This window comes from Drosophila ficusphila, unplaced genomic scaffold, assembly GCF_018152265.1.
Source record: "Drosophila ficusphila isolate 14025-0441.05 unplaced genomic scaffold, ASM1815226v1 contig_414, whole genome shotgun sequence".
Classification (NCBI taxonomy): domain Eukaryota; kingdom Metazoa; phylum Arthropoda; class Insecta; order Diptera; family Drosophilidae; genus Drosophila; species Drosophila ficusphila.
Window position 1 is genome coordinate 21,164,263 of NW_025064328.1, and position 12,676 is coordinate 21,176,938.

The following is a 12,676-nucleotide window of genomic DNA, read 5'->3' on the forward strand; positions in this document are numbered from 1 at the left end:
TGCCTAAATTCAAGACAGATCTGGCCAACTGGAAGCGCTTTCAGGAGAATTGTGAAAAATCTGCCGTAAATTAATCAGCGGGTTGCATAAACCAGTAAGTCGCTCAAATAACAAAAGCCATACGTGCAGCTGCAAACTGCAGCATACCCCAAACAAAAAGAGTGGCCCATAAAGCCAAAGTGCCATGGTGGAATCCTGAGCTTCAGCAACTCAGGGACCAAAAACAACTGTTGTTCTCCCTTTATAAGGGAAATATTAATAATGCAAACCTTATCAAATACAAAAAAGCAAACGCTCTTTTTAAAAAAAACGGTACTCTCGGCCAAGCGTAACTCGCTGAAGCAATTTACTTCCAAGATCTCCCCGATATCCTCTTCCAAAAAAGTCTGGTCTGATATAAAACGTCTAGCCGGCATTCCGCCCACACCCTTCAAATACATAGAATCCGACTCAGGTACGCTAACTGGGTCCTTCAATATTGCCGAAAAGTTTGCCAGCTCCTGGTCAGAATACTCTTCCGATAGCAATTTTTCCGCTGAGTATATAGCAGAAAAAAATCGGTATTTGTCAGAAACCTATCTCCCGGACTCACTGTCCCCATCTGCTACATGCTTAGATTCCAACTTCACAATGCTCGAAATAGAAAACTCATTAGCAAACGCAAAAGGAAAAAGCCCAGGGGCCGATAGGGTATCTTACCCTATGCTCAAAAACCTACCACCCATTCTAAAAACAAAACTTTTGAATATATTTAACCAAATGCTGAATGATGGCAACTATCCACATACATACATGGAGATCAGCCACCATCATCCCTATCCCAAAACCCAACAAACCCCCCTATGTTATTAATAGCTACCGCCCTGTATCCCTGTTATCCTGCCTAGGAAAAACTTTAGAAAAAATAATTTCCCAAAGACTCCTCTGGTTTACTAACCCCCACAATTTAATTTCACAAAATCAAGTTGCATTTAAGAAGAACCACAGCACGATGGACGCTTTACTGCGTATCCAACACTTCGCGTCGAACGCTCTTTCGACCAGAAACCACGTCTCCATTCTGGCGACGGATTTTGAAAGAGCCTTCGATCGCGTGGGGATTCATGCCGTACTTTGTCGACTCGGGCGCTGGGGCATTGGTCCAAGGCTTTACAATTTAATAAAAGCCTTCATGACCAATCGCTGTTTCAGGGTTCGGGTAAACAGTGTCACCTCGAACTCACACATTTTACACAACGGAATTCCGCAGGGCTCTCCTCTGTCTGTGGTTTTATTTTTTGAAGAAGTAAATAGTATTTTATCTCGTTATAAAGAAATACGTGTCTCATTGTATGCAGACGACGCCATCATTTTCACAAAAATAAAAAATATCAACACTGTTAGAACTAATTTTTTAGAAATACTACACGAAATTAACTTGTGGGGAGCAACCTCTGGTGCCTCTCTTGCTATCGAAAAGTGTAAGTTACTACATATTTGCCGTAAAATTCAATGTAATCTTTCCGACTTAGTCTTGAATAACCACACAATAAAAAATGTTAAGTTTTTAAACATTCTGGGCATCACCTTCGACTCCAAACTTCTTTTCCAACAACACTGTCAGATTCTAAGAAAAAAGTTTGAAACTAGATTTAACATTATTAAATTCCTATCATCTAAATACTCTTGCATACACACCAAGACCCTCATAGAAATTACGCGCGCATTAATCCTCTCTAAAATCGACTATGGCCTGCCAATCTACGGTTACTAAATACAAGCACCCTATCACGGAGCAGTTCGTCGCGCCATTCACGCATTTCCCACCTCTCCAGTAGCATGTACACTGGCACAATCTGGCCTACCAAGTATTGAATCACGGATAGTAGAAACAACGATGACGCTCATCCCAAAGCTGTACACCACATCAAACTGCCTACTCGCTAAGGACTAAGAATGAAATGCCTTTCCACACTTCGACGTTGCGCCAATTACATCACGCTGCTTGACCTCGCTTTGCATAAGCCCAGAAGGACTTTTATATCCCCAGCATATTGGGGCCCCAAAAAGCCAAACATAAACACAAAAATATACAATGCTGCAAAAAAAGACACTTCCCATTTGGAATACCAACAACGTTTCTTGAGTGCACAAGAGGATCTCGGGGACAAAACCTGGATTTACACAGATGGCTCCAAAGTCACGAACTCAACCACCTTTGCGGTTATCGACTGCAATGGTAAAATAATAGCAGGAGGAAGGCTCGCACCGTACAACTCCATATTTACAGCCGAAGCATTTGCCATACTTAAAGCCTGCCACTTTGCATCCAAAAGCGCTGAAAAATTTGTTATCTGTACAGAAAGTCTGTCATCTATTTCCGCCCTGCGAAAATGGAATCACAACGATCCTACAATGCAGGAAATCAGGCACATTCTGAGTCTACATGCAACTAAAATCACTACTCTTTGGGTACCCAGTCATCAAGGAATTAAGGGGTTATCCTACCCTGGAGGCCCAAAAAAAGGCATATTTTCGTGAATTTTTTTCATAGCTCCTGAGATATTCTTACAATTTTTGTTTATTGAATATGAATATATAATGCTTCAACTATAATCTGTAAAATTTTGAAAAGAAAATATTAAAAAATGAGCGAGTGAGAATGCCTGAAAGTTGACCCCATCAAAAATAGTGCCCTGGCGGTAGTCAAATTTTCTCCGCCAATTTTCATCTGAAATCAAAAATCCAAAATTTTTCTTTAAGTGTATGTGTCTGACTCGTGTTTGAACGAAGGATTTTTTTAAAATTAAAAATTGAATTTTTTACAACGTTTTTTATAAAAAATTACGTTTTTTGCATACATTTTGACCATATTTCGTCCTATAAAATAAGTTCTATTTGACCAAAAAAAAATCCTTCGTTCAAATACGAGAAAAACATGTCTAAAAGAAGTGTGCAAAAGGAGAAGTCGATCGGTGCAATAGTTTTCGAGAAAATTTGACTACCGACTTTGAAAAAGTCGTTTCGAGAAAAACGCGTTCAAAGTTTCAAACCCTTTGAAACATTCTGGAAAACGGCGCTTTAAATTTCCCCCATTCCTACAGTTTTCCTCCGATCGACTTGAAATTTTCGGACAACATTCCTAACACTTTTTACTATTATATAAAAATTTTTGAAAAAAATGAATTTTTTAAAAAGTCAGGGGTAGGATAACCCCTTAATGGAAACGAACTCGCTGACAAGGCCGCCCAAGATATGAGACGTACACCGTCCTTTCTATTCACCCCGTTCAATGTCAAGGACATACAAAGCAAAATTCAGCTTTACCTCAAAGAAAAAAACTCTATCCGAATGGGCACTCTTTATGCACAGATACCAAACCATAAACCCAAACTGCATCAAGTTTAAGGCACCACCAAACGTACCCCGAAGAGCAGGCACACACAATCCACACACCAACACATACTGATGGGAACGACTAGGTCGAGTCGAAGGTCCTGTTAGCTAGTACTCATTAAATTCATTAGGTTTAGTATTGTATACTAGTTCTAATTTTAATAAATAAATAAATAAATTCCTCGACGTATCTCAAGCATTCGACCGCGTCTGGCTCAACGGTCTTACGCATAAAATCAAAACACACTTTCCCGGGTACACTCATAAATTACTCGAGTCGTTTCTCTACAACAGAGTCTTCGCAGTGAGGTGCAACACAACAACATCCGAAAACTATAAAATCGAAGCTGGAGTCCCACAAGGAAGCGTACTTGAACCAACTCTATTCGTCCTTTACACAGCGGATATTCCCACGAGCGACCGACTACTAACATCCATCTTCGCTGACGATACTGCGATCCTCAGCCGTTCCAGATGCCCAGTCCGTGCAACATCCCAATTAGCCAATCACCTCACGGTAGTAGAGAAGTGGCTATCCGACTGGCGTATCAAAATAAACGAACAGAATTGTAAGCATGGCGTTGACACAGTCATCAAATATGTCGAACAAAACGCTAGGCTAAAGGCTAGACAACACCGAAGCTAAGACGATTTTTCTATTCATTTTCCATATTTTTGACTATAGATCATATGGGAGCTATACGATATAGTTGTCCGATCGATCAAATTTAATTCGTAATTCAAGAGTCGTAAGAAAACTCTATATTCCAAAAATCATACTTGTCTGATGAAAAACAACGATGTTATAATTTTATTTCCATTGTTTCTATATAGATTTTTCGATCTTTCCTATGGCAGCTATAAGATATAGATGACCAATTTTTATGAAACTTTTTTCTCAATATAAACGTTGTTAAAAACTTGATATTCAAAAAATCATGCTCGTGGGATAAAAAACAACGATGTTATCAATTTATTTCCATTAAGTCTGTTTGTGGGGAAGACAACCAGTATGCCACCCTTGTAATTAATCAACGCACGAATAGGTTTATTAATTAAAGTATAAGTTTATTGGGAGCTGCAACTCTTATGTTTTCGGTTTCGATATTTTCGCGAACAATGTATGCGAGATATGTAATAGCTTGAGTGAGGTGAGATAAGCTGAAAGCGCGGCTTCTTTATACCGGCGCTTTGACGATTATAGATAAAATAGATAGATAACATAGATAAGCAAAGAGAGGCTTGAAGAGCGGATTCCAAATATGCAACTGCAGCGGCACACCTATGCGCACCAGATTAGGGGCTGGCTGTCTGCTCCGAACATACTCCCCCCGTTGGAAGAGGTACGGTTCCAACTATATGGAAGTCGATGAGCAGAACGGTTTGGAGGCGGCTGCCCGTAGCTGTCCAGACCATAGCTACTCTGACGATGCCGTCCTTGCCGGGTATGACTTCTTGAACGCGTCCAACGCCAATTGCTCTGGCTGAGAAACCCATACTCCTTGGCTAAGTGAACCTGTTGGATGCTCCTTAGAAGAAGTACGGTCCCCGAGTTGATCTCCTCAACGGATAGATGGCCATCTGAAGGTAAAGCTTTGGCTCTGCAATTCGAAATAAAACGAAACATGTAGCGAAATGGAAATAAAGAAATATCCATGCAAACGGCTCCAATTTGAGTTGCGAAACGATGATTGAGATTAGTTGGGACATGATGCCAAGACATTCGCATCTCCTGAATATTTGCGATTCGGTTGGATATAAAAGCGTTAAACTCCCTTGGAGGTTGCCGAATCCAAGCCAACACGATAGACGAGCCAGACCAGCAAAGAAGGACACAATCGAGATCCTTGCGTCGCTCCCGCTGATGCAACATGAATCGCAGCTCGTCGTTCGCATCGTCCTGCATGTCGTAGGCTTGGTGATTCGACTCGCAATCGCTACGGGCCCTCATAGCTGCCAGGGCTCCAGCCGCCGCCTTGTTCCTCTGTGTTCCGCTGGGGGTGGGTAGTTGCCTGCCTGGTGGAGGCATCGGTGGTGGAACAGAGACATTAGTCATGGAGTAGACACGCGACATGACCTTGATGTCGGCCAGTGGCTCCTGCAAGTCCTGTTTTACGGGGGCGGTGTTGCGAGAGTCATCGATAATCTTGGCATCAGAAGTGGACCTTGGTAAAACGATTTTGTCCAGATATGTAGAATTGCAAGCTGTGGCACCAGCAAATGGCAATTTGCGTTGGGCCGCTAAGCGTCGATTTAGCTTAGCCTCCACATCCATGACGACCTCCGAAAATTCCAGCCTTGTGTCCAGCTTCAGCTCCGCCAAGTCCAGCCTATCCAGCGATGTCTGGGCAGAATCAAATGCCAAGTTTTGTGCGTCAATCCATTTCAACCGCGCGAGAATATCGGCCTCATCAAATTGATTAATATTGCTAGGCACCAAATAATCCTACATCGCGTTGATTTGCCGAAAATAGGATTGCACTTTGGCCCGAAAGTATTCTATGTCACTAGGGCCGTTTTGAGGCTGAATCTCGTTCACAAATTTAGGCATTTTATAAATCACGCGAAAAAATAAAAAATAAAAGGTAATTTCTGAACGGATTCACGATGCACGAAACACCCTGTGATTTAAAGCGCGAAAAAGGCACCAAGCGTCACAAAAAGGTTACGGAACCTTTGTGCAAGTTGTTGTTGTTCTTGCACAGATTTTGCCCGAATAGCAAAAGCGAAAGAACTGATAAACACAGCGCGAAATGTACAAAATGCACTGTGTATGTACGTTTGTGTGTTTGCAGAGCTCGCAAATAACAGTTGACCGTTTTTCATCTAGTGCTCTGGGTGCGAGCACAACCGAAAAAGTTCATACTGTCTCGCTCTCGCTCTGAGCAAGAGCCCCTTGCTGTAATCATTTGTGTTTTCTGTTGAGCACTTTTCGTTGAGCTCTTTGCATTTCGGTCTTTCAATGAGCAGTGCGTAAGGAGCAGATCGAGAAACGCTCGCACAATGAGAGTCACCAAAAGACCGATTGACCAAAAAACTCAATGCAAACGGTCTTGGCATTTACACACACACGTTCAATTCACGAAGACGATTAATATATTTCGTCCGCAAAACCGATGTTTTACGATTTGCTTGCCTATACGTGCACTGTATACCAATACATATGCAAAAGACTTTTATTTTCGTCGCTCGTTGCAAAGTGGTCAGCGAATGAGCAGAGCAAAAAGGAAGCACGAAATTGGTTTTCGGTTGAGCACAGACCGTTCGTTCAAAGAGACACTCGTGAACGGTTCGTGTCTGACTTTTCCACAAGTGATGCGCAAAGAACTGTTATTTTGGTGACTGCAAGAAACGGTCAACTGTTATTTGCGAGCTCTGTGTGTTTGTGACCGAATGCCAGCAAACGACGACAAATGTTTTACCGATTTGAACCAAAACAAAAATTGAGTTGCTGACTCCGATTTAAACGAAAATTACGTGAACGAATATCACGTCGGGGTCACCAAAATGTATGTGGGGAAGACAACCAATATGCCACCCTTGTAATTAATCAACGCACGAATATGTTTATTAATTAAAGTATAAGTTTATTGGGAGCTGCAACTCTTATGTTTTCGCTTTCGATATTTTCGCGAACAATGTATGCGAGATATGTAATAGCTTGAATGAGGTGAGATAAGCCGAAAGCGCGGCTTCTTTATACCGGCGCTTTGACGATTATAGATAAAATAGATAGATAACATAGATCAGCAAAGAGAGGCTTGAAGAGCGGATTCCAAATATGCAACTGCAGCGGCACACCTATGCGCACCAGATTAGGGGCTGGCTGTCTGCTCCGAACAAAGTCTATTATATATATAATTTTCGATCTCTCCTATGGCAGCTATATGATAGAGTTATCCGATTTTGATCAAATTTAATCCGAAATTCAATAACAGTTAGAAAACGCCATCTTGAAGAATTCAAGTCGATCTGATGAAAAACAACGGCGTGAGAATTTTTTATTTCATTCCCTCGTATGGGAGCTATCCGATATAGTCGGCCGACCCGGCCCGTTCCGACTTATATACTGCGTGCAATACAGTATACACACCTTTTGGGAAAGTTTCATCAAGATAGCTTTAAAACTGAGAGACTATTTTGCGCGGAAACGGACAGACGGACAGATCGACACACGGACACACGGACAGACGTACATATGAATTCCGATTCTACTCGTGATGCTGATGAAGAATTTATATACTTTATGGGGTCTGAGGTGTCTCCTTCACTGCGTTGCAAACTTCTGACTGAAATTATAATACCCTTTTGCTCTGCAAGGGTATAAAAAGCGTCATACAAGGAAAAACTCTCAGCCCACCCAAATCCTCTCGCAAGGGATCTGGCTTGGGTTTCCAGAAGAACCCGCCTACAACGTAACGACCTTCCAACCCAGCCATAACTTGTCAGGGCCATTTTTAAACTGTTTTATTTAGCTCACATGTTTGGGTCAAAATTAGAAATTGAAATTTAAGTACCTTCCTGTTGTCAGATTGATCTGAAATTTGGTACACACCTTCAGTTCCGATGACAATACAATATAGTAATATCAATAACATTGTAAACCAAGATGGCGGCCGCGAAATGGTGGATAACGTAGGTTTTATCAATTCCATCAATATGGGTATCAAATGAAAGGTCTCAACAACATGGGTATCATTGTCACTGTCAAACACATCAGATCAATCTGACAACAAACGGGGTAAGCTAAATAATAATAATAGTTATGAAAGAAACTGCAACACAGCGTAAAACCGTGGGGCACGTCAATTCTCTACAATCGTTGATTAAAATGATTGTTTGCCCCACGGTTTTATTTTAGTCTAGTCTATGCATATGTTTATAATTCCCACGACTGTATTTATTTTATTATTTGGTTTTTAGTACATTTATCTTTACATAAAACAGTTTAACTTAAAAAGTTTTTTGTACCTATTTTTTTACTGTTGACTTATAGTTAAGTTATAGTGTAAGATTTGATACACCTATTGTTAGTCATGTAAGGAGAAGATTCAATAAACAAATTAAAGCATTATAAAAAAAAAAAAAAAAAATAAGTTAACACAGTTTAGGAGTAACTTACGAGTATCAGTCGGTAGAAAGCTTGGGTGTTTCTCGGATCACCCTATTGCCTTTATGTGCAGACTAAGCATAAGTCGCCTTTAGGGGCCGTGCCTGGTTCTTGGCATGGTGAGTTATGCATTTTCTGCTAGTGTCAGCATTTTTGTATGACAAGCGGTCGGCTTGCCGGCCACGTACAGCTTATAAGTTTTCAGCTTGATTTTGATATGAATAAAGAGCGCATAGCTCTGTTAAAACAACTCTAGCGAAAGCTGTCTAATTATTGAATTGGTTATCGACCGTAAAGGGCCGTTAATAACGGTGTAATGATTAAATCCTTAGATCAAACGCACTGCAGTTATATTAGTTTATTTCAAGTTCATTTATTAAAATTGATAAAGTTCGGAGTAGGAGCCGCTAGGTCCTACTCCAGGAACATCCGATTTTACTCTGCCCTTAGGCATATGTCTAAAGTATAGATATGCCCTCGGCTGCGCAGCTGCGCTGTCGGAGACACCGGCAGCGGAGCAGCCGTCGCTTATATATATCGTGAGAGAGTATTATGCTTACGTATGATCAGCTCGGTCGCGCATGTTAGGCATGCGGACTTGGCACTTGGGTTGCGCATGTCAAACCTGCAGAGTAAGCACATTGGGTTCCCGTGGCATTCTTGTGTGAGTTGGATAAGCTCGCACTTGAGTTGCTGGGAACGTTTTGTTTATGCTACTCCGCACATTTGGCTTATGTATAACTCGCAACATTGTAATTGAATATATGTAGGCTGGTACAGAGGGTACCCAATATGTGAGCATACTACAATGGAGAGAAGTTCTCCCATCATATTTCTGCAATATTCAGGAACGGCATTGAGCCCACCAACAGAGGATGCCAGCGCAACACCCGGAGAAGGAGGTCTCCAACCCACGTCACCAGGCAGCCACGTCATCACCCACTCCTTACGGACAGCGACGAGGAACAGCGCAAAAACTACAAATATAATTGGCACCCAACTTTTTAGAATTAACAATTCAAAATTCTAGTCAAAAATATGTGAGTGGTCTGATCTTATTAATGCAACTTCAAATTTTGAAAAATCATCATATAACAAAAAAATCATACATACACAGTGAAAAAAAATAAAATAATTCATATAAACAGACCAAAAATTTTTTAGAAATATTTAAGCATTCCTATAGCAGGTGTGATTTTTTTGTGAATAAAAAATATTTGCTCTACCGGCCTCGAATAATAAAAAAAATTTTTTTTTATGTATTCTGACGCCAAAAGGCCGGTTATTTTTATTAAATATAAATATTATTATTTTAAAATTTCAAAACCAAATAAATTTCTGCCGAATCAAGTACTCGGCCATAGATACACATATTAATATAACAAAAAAATAATAATTATATAAAATTCCAAGCCAAAAATAATATCAGCCGAATCAGACATATAATATAAGTGTTTAATGTTGACAATAGAGTACCCTTATGAGCTTTTATAAAGAGATTAAACGAGAAATTGAAAGTGAAAGTGAAGAAGAGTGGGACCGAGAGCCCCAAGGGTATCAACCACCACAGGTACAGGAAGATGACATAGACATTATGAACGCAGCCTACATAGAAGCTTTGATTCATGCCGCATTGGCTCAACAGAAACAAAGGCTTAGAGCCTAGTTAAAAAATCAAATTAGTGCAGTTAACCAACAGCTACGAAATCTGCGCGTAGAGGCGCCAGAAGTCGAAACATACCAGAGAATTGCTGTGAATCCAATACCAGTGCCGTGCGACATACCGTTACACATTGTAAAGTCAATTCCAGAATTTACCGGGATACAGGATGAATACGTGGCGTGGAGACAGTCCGCCACAGACGCATATGAGTTAGTTAAACCATAAGATGGGAGTAACGCACATTACCAAGCCGTTACAATTATCAGGAATAAGATTAGGGGACCAGCACGAGCGCTGCTGGTATCGCACAATACAGTGTTTAATTTTAATGCCATTTTGGCTAGGTTAGACTGTTCTTACGCAGATAAAACGTCTTTCCGCCTCTTATGGCAAGGGCTTGAATCGGTACGTCAAGGGGACCAAACTCTTATGGAGTAACTCTCGTGACAAACAAAATTGTCATGACACACGACTGAGAAAGAGCCACTCTGCTCAATACTGAGGTAAGGGGTGATGCCCTGCATGTATTCATTTCGGACCTAAAGAAGGAATGGTCCAGCGCACTAAGACACACATCACGTGTTACCGTTGTCACAAAATAGGGCATATCGCAACCAAATGTCCTAAGAGAGCTGCTGGAGATGGATCTGGATCGGGAACTCACATCCCTAAGCGAATAGAGATTTGTATAGTGAAAGAACCAAAAGCATCCATGCTGCATCTAGGTGAGAAATTCGTGTATACTTTTGATTCCGGAGCTGAGTGCTCCTTGGTTAAAGAGAGTCTAGCGTCTAAGCTGAGTGGAAAGAGATTTAATAACGTCATATCGTTAAGTGGAATAGGTAATGCTAACCTAGTGAGTACAATACAAATTTTAAGTAACGTAATGATTAATGGAAATTGTATCGAAATAATGTTTCACGTAGTCGATGACGCTTGTATGAAAAACAAAATTGTAATTGGGCGTGAAATCTTGGCCCAGGGATATTCAGCAGTAGTGTCAAGTAATGGGGTAGAGTTAGTGAAAGATAAAATAGTTAACGCCTGTGTCGTACCTGACACCGAATATAACTTTGATACTTGAGAAACAGATACAATTATTAAAAAAATAATCAGAATCGTTTATTCGGGGAGCTCCTCTTACACGTATAAGTACTGGGGGAATGAAAATTCGCTTAAGTGAATCGACCAAAACCGTACAAAGGCGACCGTATCGATTCAGTCCTAATGAAAGAGAATTGTTAAGATCAAAAGTGCAAGAGCTTATTGAGCATAAAGTAATAAGAGCTATCTGTTCGCCGTATGTTAGTCCAGCATTGCTAGTCAAGAAGAAGAATGGGTCTATGAGGCTCTGTGTAGCTTACAGGGAATTAAATAGAAACACAGTGGCTGACAAGTTTCCCTTGCCTTTAATCTCTGATCAGCTAGCCAGATTGCGAGGAGCTAAATATTTCACTTGCTTGGATATGACTTGTGGATATTGTCAGGTACATGCTGACTCCATTGAATATACGGCTTTTGTGACTCCAGAAGGCCAGTACGAGTTCTTAGCCCCAACTGGCGTAAAATTGAAGCACTGAGTGCATTGCCACCACCCAGGTCTATTACCACTTTAAGACAATTCATTGGATTAGCTTCGAATTTTCGTCAGTTTGTACCAGGATTTTCTAAATTAATGAAGCCTCCATATTCTCTCACATCCGAAAAAATGAATTTTGTTTGGAAAGATGAACATGAAATTATCCGAAGTAAAATTGTTAAAATCCTAACAAGCAAGCTAGTTTTAACGATATTTGATCCGCAACATCCTATAGAATTGCAGACTGATGCTAGTGCCATTGGTTATGGGGCCATTCATTTGCATCGAATTGAAGGCAAGCCCTATGTTGTAGAATACTTCAGTAAGGCTACTAGCCCTTGTGAGTCAAAGTCAGCGTTGCCAGACGTCCCGATTTTGGCGGGACGTCCCGATTTTTAAATTAAAATTAAATGTCCCGCGCGGGACAGGTTCAGTCCCGCTTTTTAATGATAATTCGAACGTGCGGGCTGATGATGACTTCCTCTCTTTCTCTTCGCTCTTTCCTTATTTTCATTTGCTTATAATTTTCTGTTTTACGAAAACGTACGATTATCAACGAAAGAATAACGATTACCATTTGTTTTAGTGCAGTGAAGCAGTGATCTTTAAGTGAGTTGCATTGCGTGCGTAATTTAGTTTGATTTCATTAAGCAAACAAAAGTAAGTTTTTCACGTGTTTTTGTTCGTGAATTATTGGAGTTTACTTATTAGAATCCTTTAAAGATGAATGCAACTAATAGAGTTCTTTATTTTTATTAAAGAGAAAAAAGAAACTTTAAAAGAAGTGAAATCTTCACAGAAATATCATGAATAAGTGATTTTTATAAATAGTTATTCTCTTATTGTAAGTTAAAATTTGAAACATTCACTCCTTAGACTATTGGTTAAAACGCCATATGGTTCTAATGAATAGTACTTATTTGATTTTGATTTCTGTTTATTATTATTT